Raw genomic sequence first — 19,338 nt, forward strand, 5'->3', positions numbered from 1 at the left:
GCAACCTCCGCCTCCTGGGTTCAAGCGATTCTCTTGCCTCAGCCATCTAAGTAGCTAGGACTACAGGTGTGCGCCAACACACCCGGCTAATTTTTGTCCTTTTAGTAAAGACAGGGTTTCATCATGTTGGCTAGGTTGGTCTCAAGCTCCTGATCTACCTGCCTCAGCCTCCCAAAGTGCTAGGATTACAGGCATGAGCCACCATACCCTGCCCTGATATTATTTTCATCTTATAGTTCAATAAACTGAGGCTGAGAAATGTTAAGTAGCTTTTTCAAGGTCTCAACTGTGGCAGATTTTGAATATGAACACATCTCTCTTACTACAAATTTCATACTCTTAATCACTGAATTCATATATCCAACCATTTATTTTCCAAAATAGTAAATACTCTGTCCAGCACCCATTTAGATAAATATTGCAGAGTAACATCTCAAAAAGACAATAATGGGCCAGGCACAATGGCTCACACCTGTAATCCCAGCTCTTTGGGAGGCTGAGGCAGGTGGAGCACGAGGTAAAGAAATGGAGACCATCCTGGCCAATATGGTGAAACCCCATCTCTACTACAAATACAAAAAATTAGCTGGACATGGTGCCATGCACCTGTAGTCCCAGCTACTCGGGAGGCTGAGGCAGGAGAATTGTTTGAACTTATTTTGTATTTTTAGTAGAGACGGGGTTTCTCCATGTTGGCCAGGAGGGTCTCGATCTCTTGACCTCGTGATCTGCCCTCCTCGGCCTCCCAAAGTGCTGAGATTACAGGCGCGACCCACTGCGCCGGGCCCCTGGAAGAAACTTTCTAAGTCATCATATCCTACCTCCCAACCAATGCATGAATCATTTCTTCAACATCTCTGACAGATAAAGAGCTAATGAAATCACGAATTAGGTATTGTCAGATAGAAATGTTATAAAATCTCTTTGTTCTATGGATGGATGTATTCATTTTACATGGATGCTGTAACAAATACTACAAACGTAGTGGCTTCAAGCCACACAAATTTGTTATATCACAGTTTCTCTGGATCAGGAAGCTGGGTAAGTTCAATTGGGTCCTTTACTTAGGGTACAAAAAGGCAAAAATCAGCTGGACGCAGTGGCTGACGCCTATAATCCCAGCACTTTGGGAGGCCGAGGTGGGTGGATCACCTGAGGTCAGGAGTTTGAGACCAGCTTGGCCAACATGGTGAAACCCTGTCTCCACTAAAAATACAAAATTAGCTGGGTGTAGTGACAGGCGCCTGTAATTCCAGCTACTTGGGAGGCTGAGGCAGGAGAATAGCTTGAACCCGGGAGGTGGAGGTTGCAGCGAGCCAAGATTGCGCCACTGCACTTCAGCCTGGGCAACAGAGCAAGACTCTGTCTCAAAAAAAAAAAAAAAAAAGAAAAAAGAAAAAAGGAAAAGAAAATGCTTAAATCGAGGTGTTGGCAGACGGCTGTGCTCCTTAATGGAGCCCTGGGGAAGAATACACGTCCAGACTTGTTCAACTTGTTGGCCATATTCAGTTTCTTGAGGTCCCTGTTTCCTTGCTGCCATCAGGCCAGGGCCAGGCTTTGCTCTTAGAGGGTGCCCACATTTATTTTCATGCTTTGCATGTGGCCTCTTCCAACAATGGCAAGTAGAGTTCTTCTCATGATTTGAATCTCTGACTTTCCCTTCTGCCACCTCTCTCTGACTCCAGCTGGAGTCAGAGAGACTCCAGTTATTTTTATTTTTTTGAGACGGAGTCATGCTCTGCTGCCCAGGCTGGAGTGCAGTAGCGTAATCTTGGCTCACTGCAACCTCCGCCTCCCAGGTTCAAGCAACTACTCTGCCTCAGCCTCCTGAACAGCTGGGACTACAGGCATGCGCCAACACACCTGGCTAATTTTTGTATTTTTAGGAGAGACGAGGTTTCATCATATTGGCCAGTCTGGTCTCGAACTCCCAACCTCATGATCCTCCACCCTTAGCCTCCCAAAGTGTTGGGATCACAGGCATGAGCCACCACGGCCGGCCATAAAAGTTCTCTGCTTTGCCGGGTGAGGTGGCTCACGCCTGTGATCCCAGAACTTTGGGAGGCCAAGGCAAGCAGATGACATGAGGTCTAGAGTTCGAGACCAGCCTGGCCCAACATGAAGAAACCCTGTCTCTACTAAAAATACAAAAAAAATTAGCCAGGCATGGGGGCGCATGCCTGTAATTCCAGCTACTTGGGAGGCTGAGGTAGGAGAATTGCTTGAACCCAGGAGGCGGTGGAGGTTGCGGTGAGCCGAGATCGTGCCATTGCACTCTAACCTGGCAACAAGAGTGAGACTCCATCTCAAAAAAAAAAAAAAAAAAAAAAGAAAAAGAAAAAGTTCTCTGCTTTAGGGGCTCCTGTAACTGAATGTTCCCCACATCCCCATCACCAGGGATAATCCAGGATCACCTGCCTATCTTAAAGTTCATAACCTTAGCTGGATCTGCAAAGTCCCTTTTGCTATGTAATGCAACATGTTCCTTGGTTCCAGGGATTTGGGTGTGGACAACTGAGGGGTGGGGGTGGAATATCTGCCTCCCTTGTGATTCTGCCCATTTTTCTGAATACTACCACTTGAACCACCCATTCCTTTCTCTAAAACCACCTTTGCAAAAATCATAACGGTGAGAAATTATGACAGTAAAAGAGATCTGATCTAACCAACTCCACCCTGCCTTAACCTCCAAACTGCCCTTGGTCATTCCTGGGCATGGGCCAAGCTAATCTGGGGAGAATTTTAGTTTATAGTTTAAATTATAATAGCCCTTCCCTAAACTAAACCAGTTTAGTAAAACCAATGAAAGGCCGGGTGCGGTGGCTCACGCCTGTAATCCCAATACTTTGGGAGGCTGAGGCAGGCAGATAACTAGGTCAGGAGTTTGAGACCAGCCTGGCCAACATGGTGAAACCCCGTCTCTACTAAAAAAATACAAAAATTAGCTGGGCGTAGTGGTACTGGCCTGTAATCCCAGCCACTCGGGAGACTGAGGCAGGAGAATCGCTTGAACCCGGGAGATGGAGGCTGCAGTGAGCCAAAATTGCGCCACTGCACTCCAGCCTGGGTGATAGAGCGAGACTCCATCTCAAAAAAAAAAAAAAAACAATGAAAGTCCACCAGATTACAAGGATGAGAGGGGCCTGAATTCTGCTAAGATGTAAGCACAGTTAAATGATTACCAGCCATTATTCTGGAGGTCATAAGATTTGCAACTTCCCCAGTCACTCCTGTAAATAACTTCAGTACTGTAGAACCTAAGATTGGCCTTTTGAGATGTCTTTTCAGACTTTCGCATTTCTGACAACCAGATGGCCCCACCTAGACCAGGGGCTCCTCTGTGGCCCCCACCCAGAAGCAGACTCAGAAAAAGACCGTTTCCTACATTCCTATGATTGCATCCTCACCAGTCAGTATTCCCTCTTCTGAAGCCTCATGCCCACTAAATTATGCTTGAGAAGCGCTAGCCTCTGAATTTTTGAGTTTTCAGGGAGGTTGACTTGAGTAATAATAAAACTCCAGTCTTCTGTTTAGCTGGCTCTAGGTGTATTAAACTCTCTCTATTGCAATTCCCCTGTCTTGATAAATTGGCTGTATCTAGGCAGTGGGCAAGATGAGCCCATTGGGTGGTTACATATGCACTTGACAAATAATTATTGGGCTCTTACTGTGTATCAGGCAGCATATTTGATACAGGGGATATAATAGTGACCAAGCCAGAAACAGTTCATGATCAAATGAAGCTAGAGGAGAGGCCATATTCAAATGTAATTACACTAATAAATGTTAAAGTACAATTATAATCAAAGTACGTATCTGTACTTTGAGACTGCTATGATGCTATGGTAGTACAAATTATGAAGTTGACATCACTTGGAGGGTGTGGTTCAAGAAATACTTCCTTAAAGAAGTGAAATCCCCGCACATATTTGAAAAAGAGCCATTACATCTCTGAAGTATTTTTTTCAAATATTCCTTATCTTTATATCATGTCAAAACAAATAAATGTAGTGGGAGTAAGGGATATTAGTGTGTGTGTGTGTGTGTGTGTGTGTGTGTTTTAGGGGCTGTCAAAGTGGCCTACCATTTACTTCTCCTTGCCTCCATCCAGCAGAAAATGTGTTAGGGGAATTTAGGCAGACAGAATTCTCCAATTAAATAAATATTTTGTTTTATTTTATTTTATTTTTTGAGAAACAGGATCTTACTTTGTCACCCAGGCTGGAGTGCGGTAGTACAATCACATCTCACCTCAGCCTCAACCTTCCAGGCTCAAGCAATCTTCTTGCCTCACCCTCCTGAGTAGCTGAGACTACAGATGCATGACACCACATCTGACTATTTTTTTTTTTTTTGGTATCTTTTGTAGAGATGGGGTCTCACTATGTTGCCCAGGCTGGTCTTGAACTCCTGGGCTCAAGTGATGCTCCCACCTCAGCCTCCCAAAGAGCTGGGATTACAAGCATGAGCCACTGTACCCCACCTAAAATTAAAAATATATATATAAATACAAATTGAGATTGCTTTGCTCTTAAAAATTGTTCTTGACAGTAGGACAGCCTTCCATCAGGAGAAAATTTGGAATACAAAAGAAAAGAATGCTAATTTGAGATGGTGTTTCCCTTTTTTTATGAGAAATAAAAAGTAATGTATGGCCAGGGTATAATATAAGACAGGTCTAGGAAAGAGCAAACGCTTCAATGACCAGGATGTGTTGTTTAAAAGGAACAGCCAAACCATCAGCAATTTCTAATGTTTTGTTTCTTAACTTTGAGATGTAATGTCCCAAAAGGAAAAAAAAAATTGCCCTTCTTGGTTAGCATGAGTTGTACTTATTTTCTGTGAAGTCCGTAGGAAATCATTGCTGCTCTCAATGATGAGTAAACTGAATTGCAAAGGGAGTACCTGCCCCACCCGACTCCCTCATAATCTTCTCTCCAGAAAGTATAGCTACTTTCTCTTCCTCCAGGAGCTGACAGGAACTGAGTGGAAGAGAGCCAGCATCTGAGCAAAGCCAGAGGCATTTCCCTTGAATGCTTACGAAGAGACTAAGAAAAAAAATCCCTCCCCGTTAGCTGGAATTACAATTTCCCAAGGACAGTGGCCATAGGGCCACTCAATGGACAGATTTTGAAGGCAGAGGCTGCAAGAGAACAGGGAACTGAGGGAAGAGGGGAGTGTGTGGATGAGATTAATTGAACAGTCTGGACTCTGAAAATCCATTTGATAGCTGCTCTTGACGCAATCTTTGGGGAAGTACCAGTCTAAGGTGCATGTAGATCCTGTACCAGGGTTCCAAACTATCTCAGGGTCAAAATGGCTGGCAGGCCGGCTGTTGCAGTATCAGTGGCTGGATGGTTTTTGAAAGTGTATTATAATGCTGCAGGATTCCACAAACTGGGGTTAATGCCAGATGATACCATATATAAGGATGAAGAAGTAAGAGAAGCCATAAGAAGCCCTCGTGTGAACCTTTATAATAACAGGATGTTTCACATCGATTGCACTGGACCTGACTATGAGGCAGCAGATCACGCCTAAAGAACAGTGGACCAAATATGACAGGATAAATTCTACCTTGAACCCTATCTGAAAGTGGTTACTCGGGAGAGAAAAGAGAGAAAAGAATGGGCAAAGAAGTAATCATGCAGTTGAAATCTATGGATGCAGCTGTCCTCAAAGTATTTTTATGAAGATGTTGGTTAAAGCCAAAACATAATTTAATAATTATTTAGGCTGGGCGCAGTGGCTCACACCTGTAATACCAGCACTTTGGGAGGCCGAGGCGGGTGGATCACCTGAAGTCAAGAGTTCAAGATCAGCCTGGCCAACATAGCGAAACCCTGTCTCTACTTAAAAAAATACAAAAATTAGTTGGGCGTGGTGGCAGGCACTTGTAATCCCAGCTACTCGGGAGACTGAGGTAGGAGAATCGCTTGAACCTGGGAGGCGAAAGTTGCAGTGAGCCGAGATCGCACCACTGCACTCCAGCCTGGGTGACAGAGTGAGACTCTGTCTCAGAAAAAAAAAGAAAGAAAGAAAGAAAAGAAAATAAAAGTATTTAGTCTGCACGTTTTCCTTTAAATAAATACCTATAGTAAAAACAACAGCAACAACAACGAAAAACTGTCTCAAATGAATCCAATATGTACCCCAACTTCACCAAGTTGGTTGATGTTTGTTTTTATTTTTGGCCTCCTGAGATCACTGTATTTTATTATCCAGATAAAATAATTCCAATTACGGCCGGGCGCGGTGGCTCACGCCTGTAATCCCAGCACTTTGGGAGGCCGAGGCGGGCGGATCACGAGGTGAGGAGATCGAGACCATCCTGGCTAACACGGTGAAACCCCGTCTCTACTAAAAATACAAAAAAAAATTAGCCAGACGTGGTGGTGGGCGCCTGTAGTCCCAGCTACTCGCGAGGCTGAGGCAGGAGAATGGCGTGAACCCGAGAAGCGGAGCTTGCAGTGAGCCGAGATTGTGCCACTGCACTCCAGCCTGGACGACAGAGCGAGACTCCATCTCAAAAAAATAAAATAATTCCAATTTCATGTCTTTGGATTCCCCACAAGCAGAAAATCAGGTAATCACTTGATTGTCTCTGTACCCAAGGAACAAAATCTTTAATATACAGAGCGGTTTGGCCCCTTCTTATTTCCACACACTAGTCTGTGAATACTGTCTTTACATCACCCAAAGAACTGTTGAATTGCTTCCCCAAACAAAAGATGAATTCTCTCTGGAGCTATAAAATGCAGCTTGTAAAACTGTAGTATTTTTGCAATCTGCGACTACCACCCAGAAACCATTTTAAAATGACAAAGATTTTCTGCTTTCTTTTTTTTTTTTTTTTTTTTTTTTTTTTGAGACAGAGTTTCACTCTTGTTGCCCAGGCTGGAGTGCAATGGCGCAATCTCGGCTCACTGCAACCTCTGCCTCCCCGGTTCAAGTGATTCTCCTGCCTCATCCTCCCAAGTAGCTGGGATTACCGGCATGCACCACCATGCCCAGCTAATTTTGTATTTTTAGTAGAGATGGGGTTTCTCCATGTTGGTCAGGCTGGTCTCGAACTCTCAACCTCAGATGATCCGCCCACCTCGGCCCCCCAAAGTGGTGGGATTACAGGTGTTAGCCACTGCCACTGGTGTTTACTGGTTTCTTATTCAGAGATTATAGTCAGGATCTTAATGATCTCATGTAGAATATTTCTTTTTAAAATTTGGTACAGTTTATTATGAACAATGTCTTTGTATGAGAAAAATATAATAATCATATGTAATACAAATTCTGTAGGCAAGAAAGAAAAGTATGTTATCCGGCAGGCTCAGGCTGGACTTTTTTTCTTTTTTTTTTTTTTGAGATGGAATCGGGCTCTGTCACCCAGACTGGAGATCAGTGCTGAAATCTAGGTTCACTGAAACCTCCACCTCCCAGGTTCAAGCGATTCTCCTGCCTCAGCCTCCCGAGTAGCTGGGATTACAGGCACCTGCCACAACGCCCAGCTAAGTTTTGTATTTTTAGTAGAGACAGAGTTTCCTCATGTTGCCCAGGCTGGTCTTGAACTCCTGACCTCAAAGGATCCACTTGCCTCAGCCTCCCAAAGTGCTGGGATTGCAGGCATGAGTCACCACCCTTGGTTCAGGCTGGGCTTTTAATTCTGCTGTTCACCCAGTGTGGTCAGGCAAACCTGCCCTCTCCTGTACGTGAGCTTTGAGCATTTGTTGGGCTGTTCTAACAGAGATCATAGTTGCCATACTTACATTCATTGAGAACTGTATTTTTCCATAAAGAGAGTGCTGCTTCAAGTTAGGAAGGAACTTCAGAAGGGCTTAATATGAAGTGATGCAAGAATAAGAAAAGGCCTCTCAGTTCAGGCAACTGAAAGTTTGAGAATCAGAGTCATTGAATTCATATGCTCTGAGATCAGTCATTATTAGCCTGTATGTGTGGTTTTTGTTTTCCTGTACAACCTAGAAAATTAATCTTTGGTCATGTTCCTGGAACTCAAAGAAATATCATGAGCAATGAGTTAAATATGTATTTTATCTAAGAAATGTAGTCTACCTATTATATGGGGCATGTGTATGTGAGGCACATATGCAAAATTATTCAGCTTTGTTGAAGCCAGTAGTGAAAAGCATAATTAAAGAGAGATTTAAGTCTTGAAATTCTGGTGACACAGGGGATAGGCTGCTTGAATTCGGCCACAAAACCTTATTTCTGACATATTAAACAAACAGATTAAGAAACAATTGGCCCATATAGGCCCACGTCTATGTTAACAGTAAAATATTCCTTATGAATTAATCATCAGTCAACTTAGAGTTTTGCATCCAAGTAAGAATCCCCTTTTACCTATTCATACAGCTATAAACTACAAGCGAAATTAAGATCTTGTTATCTGTGGAAGGAAAAGATATTGTTAAAATCTCAGACAAAAATCCACCCCCCCATTTTCATTTAAACATGAAAGCAAAGTTGTATTAAGGAGGTTAAAAATTATATATAATAATATTTATATGAAATAAAAATATTGATGGTGGCAGTATTATTTTTCCTCCACAATATCAAAGGGTAGAGAATATAGTCTATATTTAATTATTCCTTGACAAGCTTAATAACCTAAATTTTTTTTTTTTTTTGAGACAAAGTGTCACTCTGTCACCCAGGCTGGAGTACAGTGGCACAATCTCAGCTTCCTGCAACCTCTGCCTTCTGGGTTCAAACAATTCTCCTGCCTCAGCCTCCCGAGTAGCTGGGATTACAAGTGTGCACCACCAAGCCCAGCTGATTTTTTGTATTTTTAGTAGAGATGGGGTTTCACCATGTTGCCCAGACTGCTCTCAAACTCCTGACCTCAAGGGATCCACCCACCTCGGCCTCCAAAGTGCAGGGATTACAGATGTAAGCCACCGTGCCCGACCACCTAATGAAAAAAATAATAACAGTAATAATAGAAAAAAAGCAAAAAGCATTCATAACTATGTTTCTGGATCCACTGTAGATGACATATTTTTCCACAGTTGCAAGTAAAAATGAGTTTTCCAAATGTAAAATTGTTAGAAACAAAAAGTATGGGCATGCTAAAAAAAAATCCTGCTATGAGGGAGGTTCCTTACATCAAAAATGGTCAGGATGAGTTAGGCGCTAACCCCAAATGATGAGAAAAATGGACATAACATTGAAGGGAAGATGTTTTGAAATGCTCAACTTGCAGCCCAACATAAGAAGAGAAATTTGGATGACGATGAGAACAAAAGGGAGGGAAAGACACCTCACAGGTGTTTCATGTGAATAAGCTCATTTAGTCTTCACAGCAATTTTATAATGTAAATATAATTATTATCTCTATGTTACAAAAGAGGAAACCAAGTCTTGTAAAGTTTAAGCAGCTTACTAAGGTCATATCGTTACTGTGTGAGGAAGTCTCTCCAACTTGGAGAGTGCAAGGGAGAGTCATACAAGTCCCTGGAACACTCCAACTTGTCTATTTTCATTTCCAAGCTGCCTCCTTTGCCTGGTCCTGAAATCTCTAATTCTCTCTCTCCCTCTCTCTCTCTCTCGCTCTCTCTCTCTTTCTCTCTCTCTCTCTCTCACACACACACACACACACATTTGGCATCTCACCTCTTTTACCCTAATTAAACTTGGCCTTTGTCAGCAGGCAACTGGTTCTGATGCTCTGTCAATGAAGATAATGGAGAAATATGGTATTTTTTTTTTTTTTTTTTTGGAGTCGGAGTCTTGCTCTGTCACTAGGCTGGAGTGCAGTAGCACTCTCGGCTCACTGCAACCTCCGCCTCCTGGGTTCAAGCGATTCTTCTGCCTCAGCCTCCCGAGTAGCTGGGATTACAGGTGCGCGCCACCACGCCCAGCTAATTTTTGTATTTTTAGTAGAGATGGGGTTTCACCATGTTGGCCAGGCTGGTCTTCTGCTGACCTCGTGATCCACCCACCTCAGCCTCCCAAAGTGCAGGGATTACAGGTGTGAGCCACTGCACCTGGCCGAAATATGGCATTAAAATGGAAACTTCTGTTCCTTAACCCCAGACTCTCTATGTCCACTTGTGATATAAACCAATGTAGCAACATAACCAGCCCTTGCCATATCTTCCCTACTGCTTAAGGGTTAGCCAATTAGCTGATTTCCCTTGCCTGTTTCTTTGGGAACAAAGAAAACAATTGTGTCATGTACATGAACAGACACATGAACAAGTAGGTGGAAGCCATTTTGAATGGTAGAATTTCAGTTTGCCAAAACCATAAAAGTGACTCACACCACCACTTTCAGGCAGCCTAGTTCAGGGGCTATAGCTCCATATGTTATTTATCATCAGACCCAACCTCCAAATTCTCTTTCTTGGCTATAATGCAAAGTCAGATGCTTAGGCCTTTGATGAATGTGCAGCAATAATAAGAAGGGAGTGCTGGCCGGGTGCAGTGGCTCTTGCCTGTAATCCCAACACTTTGGGAGGCCAAGGGTGGGAGGATCACTTGAGCCTAGGAGTTTGAGACCAGCCTGGGCAACATGGCAAGACCCTGTCTCTACATAAAATACAAAAAAAAAAAAAAATTAGCCAGGCGTGGTCGTGCATGCCTGTAGTCCCAGCTACTAGGGAGGCTGAGGTGGGAGAATCACTTGAGCCCAGGAGGTCGAGGCTGCATGAGCCATCAGCATGCCACTGCACTCCAGCCTAGGCAACAGAGCAAGATCGTATAAATAAATAAATAAATAAATAAATAAATAAATAAAAAGAAAGAAAGAAAGAAAGAGTGCTGCCGGGAGTGGTGGCTCACCCCTGTAATCCCAGCACTTTGGGAGGTTGAGGCGGGCAGATCACCTGAGGTCGGGAGTTCAAGACCAGCCTGACCAACATGGTGAAACCCCATCTCCACTAAAAATACAAAAGAGTTAGCTGGGCATGGTAGTGGGCGCCTGTAATCCCAGCTACTCGGGAGGCTGAGGCAGGAGAATCGCTTGAAGCCGGGAGGTGGAGGTTGCGGTGAGCCGAGATCACACCACTGCACTACAGCCTGGGTGACAGAGCAAGACTGTCTCAAAAAAAAAAAAAAACTAAAAAAAAAAGACGTGGTTCAGAGGCGAGGAGTATAATTTTTTAGCTCTCTTATTCCCTGGCAGAAATAATGTAGCCTTCTTATTATAACACATGTCCTTTTAGCTGTAAGATAAATAAGATGAGGTCACTGCTTTTACAGATCTCACATGCAAAGGGAAGAAACAGAGAAATGTTATTTAGTGTTAAGAATTTATAAATATTCACAAAATTTGTTGGAAACATCAAGGAAGGAATAGTTGATTCAGCCCAGAGACCACAGGTTTACATAGATGTGGATACATGGGCTGATTCTTAAAGGATGAGTAGATACTTGCCAAGCAATGATACACAGAGATGGAGGAAGTAACTGCTATTGAAAACAGATATTGGAACACTCGGTCTGAAATCCAGGCAGGTGTTGGGGAGGAGTGGGCAGGGCATATGGAGCTACTGAAGAATTTCAAGAAGTGAAGGAATCTGATCAAAATTTTTAATTCTCTTGGCAGCGTGGAGCCTGAAGGCAGGAAGATCACTGTAATAGTTTAAGTAAGAGATTATGATGGTCCAAAATATGCTGATGGGCCATGCATGGTGGCTCACACCTGTAATCCTAGCACTTTGGGAGGCTGAGACGGGAGGATTGCTTGAGGCCAAGAGTTCGAGACCATCCTGGTCAAAATAGTGAGGGTCCATCTCTATTATTAATATATATATAGAGAGAGCTGATGATGAGTATGAAGTTCAGGAAATAAATGTAAGAGATATTTAAGATTTAGGATGGGAAAGGCTTACTGATTGCATGTTGACAGTGAGGGAGGAGGAGAACTAAATGGCTTTCATGTTTCTGACTTAGGTCACTGAGTAGATGGGTTATTACCTGAAAAAAGAATATAGTCAAGGTAGGTTTTGAGATATATCCTTGGCTAATGAACAATTCTCCCTTCTGTAAGAACAGCCCCCTCTCAAAAGGAAAAGTGCACAATAGTCTTTGTACAATGTGGATCAATATCTGTCATAGTTTATTGGTCTAGCATGGACACTTAAACACACTGTGCCAATTAAAGATTCTCTTCTGGGAATTTGTGATTGGGCCTACAGAAAGTCACTTTTGAGGCTGGGCGCAGTGGCTCATGCCTGTAATCCCAGCACTTTGGGAGGCTGAGGTGGGCAGATCACAAGGTCAGGAGTTCAAGACCAGCCTGGCCAACATGGTGAAACCCCGTCTCTACTAAAAATACCAAAATTAGCTAGGCGTTGTGGCGGATGCCTGTAATCCCAGCTACTCAGGAGGCTGAGGCAGGAGAATCATTTGAACCTGGGAGGTGGAGGTTGCAGTGAACCGAGATCGAGCCATTGCACTCCAGCCTATGGGCAACAAGAACGAAACTCCGTCTAAAAAGAAAAAAAAAAGCCACTTTTCAAATGGGGCTAGAATTTTAACTGCCCGTGCAGTGGACAGTCATATCCCACTGGTAGATGGGGAAGCAGAGAAAAGACAACAGCAGCAGCAGGAAGAAGAAGGGGGCGGAGGAGGAAGAGAGGGAGAGACAGCCTAATAAAGCACAAAGCAGGTATTGCCCAAAAGAAAAGCAGAGACTAAGAGGTAAAGCAAGAAAAGAATAAGGAGAGTACTGGCAGCTTCCCAGTTTCTGGATCCAGTCCCTGCATGAGATCTGACTGCATAGCTACTCTTATATTCCATAAACTCAACTGTGTCCTAATTATAAGTTTTTTGTTTTGTTTTGTTTTTGTCTATTCATTTCAGCTAGCATGAGTTTCTGTTACTGCCAATACAGGAATAAAGACAAAAAAGTGGGGTTTGGGATATGGAGATTTGAGGTATTCACAGGACTACTAAGTGAAAACATCTAGTAGGCCCTTAGATATATATATGGGTGGCTGGGCACAGTGGCACACACCTGTAATCCCAGCAGTTTGGGAGGCTGAGGTGGGTGGATCACCTGAGGTCAGGAGTTCAAGACCAGCCTGGCCAACACAGTGAAACCCTGTCTCTACTACAAATACAAAAATTAGCCGGGTATGGTGGCACATGCATGTAATCCCAGCTACTTGGGAGGCTGAGGCAGGAGAATTGGTTGAACCTGGGAGACGGAGGTTGCAGTGAGCCAAGATCGTGCCACTGAACTTCAGCCTGGATGACAGAGCAAGACTCCGTTTCAACAAGAAAAAAAAATATATATATATATATATATGTATATATATATATGTGTGTATATAAATATGTATATATATGTGTGTATATATATGTGTGTGTGTATATGTGTGTGTGTGTGCATATGTGTGTGTGTGTGTGTGTGTATATATATATATTCCACAAAAGTGGGGATTGGCTGGCATGAAATATTTGTCTGTGTTTGGCATATATAAGTGGAATTTGAAAGAGAAAGGCTGTGTGGTCATCTAGATAGAGCATAAGGAGATAAGAAATATAAGCTATCTAGACACTAAAATGATTTTAGAGGAAAGTTAAAGGACTTGTTATTTTCTTTTTTTTTTTTTTTTCAGACGGATTCTTGCTCTGTTGCCCAGGCTGGAGTGCAGTGGTGCAATCTTGGCTCACTGCAACCTCTGCCTTCCAGGTTTAAGCAATTCTCTGCCTCAGCCTCCAGAGTAGCTGGGATTATAGGCGCGTGCCACCACACCTGGCTAATTTTTTGTATTTTTTTTTTTTTAGTAGAGACGGGGTTTCACCATCTTGGCCAGGCTGGTCTTGAACTCCTGACCTCGTGATCCACCCGCCTCGGCCTCCCAAAGTGCTGGGATTACAGGCGTGAGCCACCGCGCCTGGCCAGGACTTGTTATTTTCAAGGAAACAGAAATAATCCTTTGGGTATCGTAGTTAAAACGGAATTTTCCCTAACTCTCAGACTTAGTATGATTAAGACATATACATTATAATTAATACTATTAAGTAATGAGTAATGGCAGACATTAGTAAAAAGAAAACCTCCATGTGCCAATCTGACATAGTATAATATTTATTCCATGAATAATATTTATTCACGCTCAGTGTCTTCCATTTCCTCTTAGGAAAAACCAGCTACCAGTGGAAAATTATCACCTACTTCATAGAATGCAGAAATTTAGGATGTAATACAACCAACTCTTTGCTGTAGAAATCAGAAATGAGCCTGGGCAATATAGTGAGACCCTGTCTCTACAAAAAAATTTAAAAATTAGTTGTGCATGGTGGCACGTGCCTGTGGTCCCAGCTACTCAGGAGGCTGCAGTGAGCTGTGATGGTGCCACTGCACCCCACAGAGAGACCTTGTCTCAAAAACAAAAAACAAAACAAAGAGAGAAAAGGAAAGAAATGATTTCTTACTTTAGCTGCAAATGAGGATCAGAATGCCTCACTAAGTCAAAAGCTTTACCATAGCTCCTAAATCAGCAGTGGCCCTGAGATTTTTGTCACCAAACATATGTTAAGTATTAGTTGTCATGAAATTTTGTGTAATAAAAAGTTTATTTTTTAATTAAATGGTCTCTAGGACATATGTCAATTACTATGGTTCTTTGGACCATACTTGCTCCATCCTTTTCCTCTTAAAGTTACACATTTCTTGGCTGGGCATGGTGGCTCATGCCTGTAATCCCAGCACTTTGGGAGGCTGAGGTGAGTGGATTGCTTGAGGTCAGGAGTTCGAGACCAGCCTGACCAACATGGTGAAACCCTCTCTCTACTAAAAATACAAAATTAGACTGGGTGTGGTGGCTCACACCTGTAATCCCAGCACTTTGGGAGGCCAAGGCGGGCAGATCACTTGAGGCCAGGAGTTTGAGATCAGCCTGGCCAACATGGTGAGACCCCTATCTCTACTAAAAATACAAAATAAAAAATTAGCCAGGCGTGGTGGTGCACACCTGTAGTCCCAGCTACTTGGGAGGCTGAGGTGGGAGAATTGCTTGAACCTGGGAGGTGGAGTTGCAGTGAGCCAAGATAGTGCCACTGCACTCCAGCCTAGGCGACAGAGTGAGACTCTGTCTCAAAAAAAAAAAAAAAAAAGTATTATTTGCTATTTTGTCAGGGTGTATGCAGGTTCTTAGTAATTAGAGCTCTGTTTTCCCTTGCAAGCATAACCAAGAGATACAAAGGATAAAACAAAAAGTCCACTTCATGTTGCTTCCCCTAAAATAAGAAAATCCATTTAAATGAGTGTTAACAATTGTTAAATTATAAAAGGGATGAGGCTAGGTGCAGTGGCTCATGCCTATAATCCCAGCACTTTGGGAGGCTGAGGCAGGCGGATCACTTGAGGTCAGGAGTTTGAGACCAGCCCGCCCAATATGGTGAAACCCTGTCTCTACTAAAAATACAAAAATTAGTTGGGCATGATGGCGGGCACCTGTAATCCAGCTGCTCAGGAGGCTGAGGCAGGAGAATCGCTTGAACCTGGGAGGTGGAGGTTGCAGTGAGCTGAGACCACTGCCACAGGCACTCCAGCCTGGGCAATAGAGCAAGACTCTGTCTCAAAATAATAATAATAATAATAATAATAAAAGGGATGGGTTCAAGTGTATAGTCTAAGCTACTTTTTCATCAACTAGCTGTTCTGTGTTCTGAGGAACACCAACATCACACAAATTCTCAACAGATACTTTTAATACAAAGAGTCTTAATTGGGTCCTGGCAGGGAAATACAGTTATAAAAGACATTATATGAGACAATTGGGAAAAACTGAATATGGACTGTGCTATGGTTTGAGTGTGTCCCCCAGAATTCATGTGTTGGAAACTGGTGCCCAGAGTGGCAGTGTTGGGAGACAGGTTCTTTAAGAAGTGGTTAGGTCATAAAGAGGGACAGATGCTGCTCTCATGGGACTGACTGAATTCTCGAGGGAGTGAGTCCTTGTTCTCTGGAGACTATATTAGTTACGAGAGTGGGTTGTTATAAAAACAAGGCCACCCCTGGTCTTGCCCCTTCTACTTTTCTGTCGCATTATGATGTAGCTTGGAGCCTTCACCAGAACCCGATCTCATAATCTTGGACTTTCCAGCCTCCAGAATCATGAGATAAATAAATCTCTCTTCTTTATAAACTATTCAATCTTAGGTATTCAGTTATAGAAACAGAAAACAGAGTAAGACAGACTATATTAGGAATTTCTGTATCAGTGTTAAATTCTAAGTTTGTGATAAAGGTATTATGGTTATAGAGGACAATTTTATTCTTAGGAGAGTCATGCTGAAGTAATTAGAGGTCAACTGTCATGATATATGCAACTGTTAAATGGTTCAGAAAGAAGGTTATGTTTATTATTTATGTACATAAAGGGAGAGGGCCAGAGATTTAAAATATGTGACAAAATATTGACAGTAGATGAAGGGTATGTTGGCATCAACTTACTATCCTTCCAACTCTTCTGTGGGTTTAAATAGACCAAATAGACTCCCAACTTCTCTAAGAAAATTGGGGAAAAAGTATGCAGTACATCCAAAACATATTTAACCATAGAATATTTCTGGTCTACCCAGCCCCTCCAGGCCTCTCAATATTATACGGCATGCTAATGCTAATGTTCCAAGGATATACAGTTTGGGAAATGCTGTACTAAACACTAATAAGCACTTCTCCTCTAACTTCAACTTGTTCAATGACTGCTTAACTAAGCTTTGGCTTTCTTTTTTTTTTTTTTTTTGAGACGGAGTCTCACACTGTTGCCCAGACTGGACTGCAGTGGCACTATCTCGGCTCACTGCAAGCTCCGCCTCCCGGGTTCACGCCATTCTCCTGCCTCAGCCTCCCGAGTAGCTGGGACTACAGGTGCCCACCACCACCACGCCCGGCTAATTTTTTGTATTTTTAGTAGAGACGGGGTTTCACTGTGTTAGCCAGGATGGTCTCGATCTCCTGACCTCGTGATCAACCCGCCTTGGCCTCCCAAAGTGCTGGGATTACAGGTGTGAGCCACCATGCCTGGCCTAGCTTTGGCTTTCATTCTCACTCTGTTGCCCAGGCTGGACGGCAGTAGCGCCATTTCGGCTCACTGCAATCTCCACCTCCTGAGTTCGTTCTCCTAAGTGATTCTCCTGCCTTAGTCTCCTGAGTAGCTGTAACTACAGGCGCATGTCACCACGCCCAGCTAATTTTTGTATTTTTAGTAGAGACAGGGTTTTGCCATGTTGGCCAGGCTGGTCTTGAACTCCTGACCTCAAGTGATCCACCTACCTCGGCCTCCCAAGTGCTGAGATTACAGGCGCAAGCCACCGCGCCCAGCCTGATCCCTCTTTTCTTTAAAGGAGTGTGGTCTTAAAAATGTAAATGTTCTAATTATATAGCAGTAATTTTTTTTTTTTTTTTGAGACGGTCTCACTCTGACACCCAGGCTGGAGTATAGTGGCTCACTGCAACCTCTACCTCCTGGGTTCAAGCAAGTCCCCCACCTCAGTCTCCTGAGTAGTTGGGACCACAGGCATGCGCCACTATGCCTCGCTAATTTTGGATTGTTTGGTATAGATGGGATTTCACTGTGTTGGCCAGGCTGGTCTTGAATTCCTGACCTCAAGTGATCTGTCCTCCTCGGCCTCCCAGAGTGCTGGGATTACAGCCATTAGCCACTGCCCAGCCTATAGCACTAATCTTTTGTTACTAGTCTAATAAATCTTTTCCAACAGAAACATCAATAACGTCTCATTGCTTTACAAAGTAATCTCAACTGAACAGGTGTTCAATGGTCCTTGTCATAGAGCCTCTTGCCAGGTCTGCACAACTCTGGAAGACATTTTATTTAGCTGGTATTTGAATATGCGGCCATCAGTCACCCACTTTCCTTTGAGCATTATTTTTATTTCATATGTAAAGATATTGAAATATACATATAGACATCTATATAATATTACATACGCAGATGATATTGTATGCTTAATGAAAAATAGGCTTTTGGAAATGGTTTAGTAATTATGTGTAGCAACTCGCTCATGTTCTAACCTATTAAGTCACGAATTCTTAAAAGTTACAGAATAGTGGAGAGAACAAGTCACAATAAAACACCTCACGTTTTTAAAGCGAAAATTTGCTTAGCCAAGTTCAATATACTCATGCTAAGGAAGAACTCAAGGATTTTGGTTGTTCAGATACACAATTTTATGCAACAGAAGGAAATGAAAAATCCTAATTCCTTCAATTTAGGACTAAAAACTGTTCCACAAAAATAATCTGCTATATATATATATATATATATGTATATATATATATGTATATATATACGTATATATACGTATATATACGTATATATGTATATATACGTATATATGTACATATATACGTATATATGTATATATACGTATATATGTATATATATACGTATATATGTATATATACGTATATATGTATATATATACGTATATATATGTATATATATATGTGTGTGTATATATATATATATAGAGAGAGAGAGAGAGAGAGTCTCTGTCACCCAGGTTGGAGTACAGTGGCGCAATCTTGGCTCACTGCAACCTCCGCCTCCCGGGTTTAAGCCATTCTCATGCATCAGCCTCCCAAGTAGCTGGGATTACAGGTGTATACCACCACGCCCAGCTAATTTTTTATTTTTCTTTGTAGAGACGGGGTTTCATTGTCTTGGCCAGGCTGGTCTTGAACTCTTGACCTCAAGGAATCCACCCACCTTGGCCTCCCAAAATGCTGGGATTACAGGTGTGAGCCACCGTGACTGGGCATAATCTGCTACATTTTTAAAATCCAAAGTCTACCTTTCTAAATTTCTAAGTTATTTGATTAATTGCCAATTTTGTTATTTGTACATCAATAGATTATAATGATTTCCTTTTGCTATAGAGTTAATTAAAATAGAAACTACTGGCCAGGTGCAGTGGCTTACACCTGTAATCCCAGCACTTTGGGAGGTAGAGGCAGGCAGATCACCTGAGGTCAGGAGTTCAAGACCAGCCTGACCAACATGAAGGAACCCCGTCTCTACTAGAAATACAAAATTAGCCGGGCGTGGTGGTGCATGCCTGTAATCCCAGCTACTAGGGAGGCTGAGGCAGGAGAATTGCTTGAACCTGGGAGGCGGAGGTTGTAGTGAGCCGAGATGGCGCCATTGCACTCCAGCCTGGGCAACAAGAGCAAAACTGTCTCAAAAATAAATAAATAAATAAAATAAACTACTAAACTGCCATTCTTTGAAATATTGGAGTCATCCACATCCAACTGGATGCCAGATTCTATGAATTCATTTTCAACTCCACAAACATTTATTGAGCAATTACTATAGCTCAGGCATGGGGCTAGGTGCT

The 19,338-nt window shown here is 42.7% G+C and overlaps 1 pseudogene; it reads left to right on the plus strand.

The window, feature by feature from the left end:
* The first annotated feature begins 5,178 nt into the window (after positions 1–5,178).
* Positions 5,179–5,643, plus strand: LOC100614268 (cytochrome b-c1 complex subunit 7-like; annotated as a pseudogene).
* The last annotated feature ends 13,695 nt before the right edge of the window (positions 5,644–19,338 follow it).

The sequence above is a fragment of the Pan troglodytes genome, chromosome 1 (genome assembly GCF_028858775.2).
Source record: "Pan troglodytes isolate AG18354 chromosome 1, NHGRI_mPanTro3-v2.0_pri, whole genome shotgun sequence".
In the NCBI taxonomy this organism is placed as follows: domain Eukaryota; kingdom Metazoa; phylum Chordata; class Mammalia; order Primates; family Hominidae; genus Pan; species Pan troglodytes.